Below are 366 nucleotides of genomic sequence, written 5' to 3'. Positions count from 1 at the left end.
CCGCCCGGGGCCCGTCTCCGGTGACGTGGCGCTGCGGAGGCGGAGCCAAGGTCGGTGGCGGGAGGGTGGGGGAGGAAGCGCGAGGGGATCGCGGACGTCAGAGCGAGGAGCGGAAGGTCAGGGAGGCTCGGAGCGGAAGTGAGACTAAGGAGTCTGTCCGCCATTGTGGACCCGAGAAGCGGAGAGCGAGAGGGGGAAGAGGAGCGTGCAAGCGGAGAAGACGGGCCCCTTCCTCCGACGCCCGAGCGCGAGGCCCTCATTTTGGTTTCTCAGCGAGCGGCAGCGGCGGCGGCGGCTGGAACAATCACTCGGCCGAGGGCGGCAGCCAACTGCTGTGAGTGCACGGGGAGAGGCCCAGGCGGCGGC

General features: G+C 70.5%; 1 protein-coding gene across 1 annotated transcript in view; it reads left to right on the top strand.

The window, feature by feature from the left end:
- The first annotated feature begins 154 nt into the window (after positions 1 to 154).
- Positions 155 to 366, top strand: part of YTHDF3 (YTH N6-methyladenosine RNA binding protein 3) — a 56,833-nt gene continuing 56,621 nt past the window's right edge. The window contains exon 1 of the mRNA XM_021706302.1: positions 155 to 334. The gene's annotated coding sequence lies outside the window, so the exon portion shown is untranslated. The remainder of the gene's footprint in view (positions 335 to 366) is intronic.

Source organism: Carlito syrichta, unplaced genomic scaffold (assembly GCF_000164805.1).
Source record: "Carlito syrichta isolate Samal-C Ts95f unplaced genomic scaffold, Tarsius_syrichta-2.0.1 Scaffold315406, whole genome shotgun sequence".
Taxonomy (NCBI): domain Eukaryota; kingdom Metazoa; phylum Chordata; class Mammalia; order Primates; family Tarsiidae; genus Carlito; species Carlito syrichta.
The sequence above is the reverse complement of the archived record's forward strand: the minus strand, read 5'-3'. Positions and strand labels throughout refer to the sequence as shown.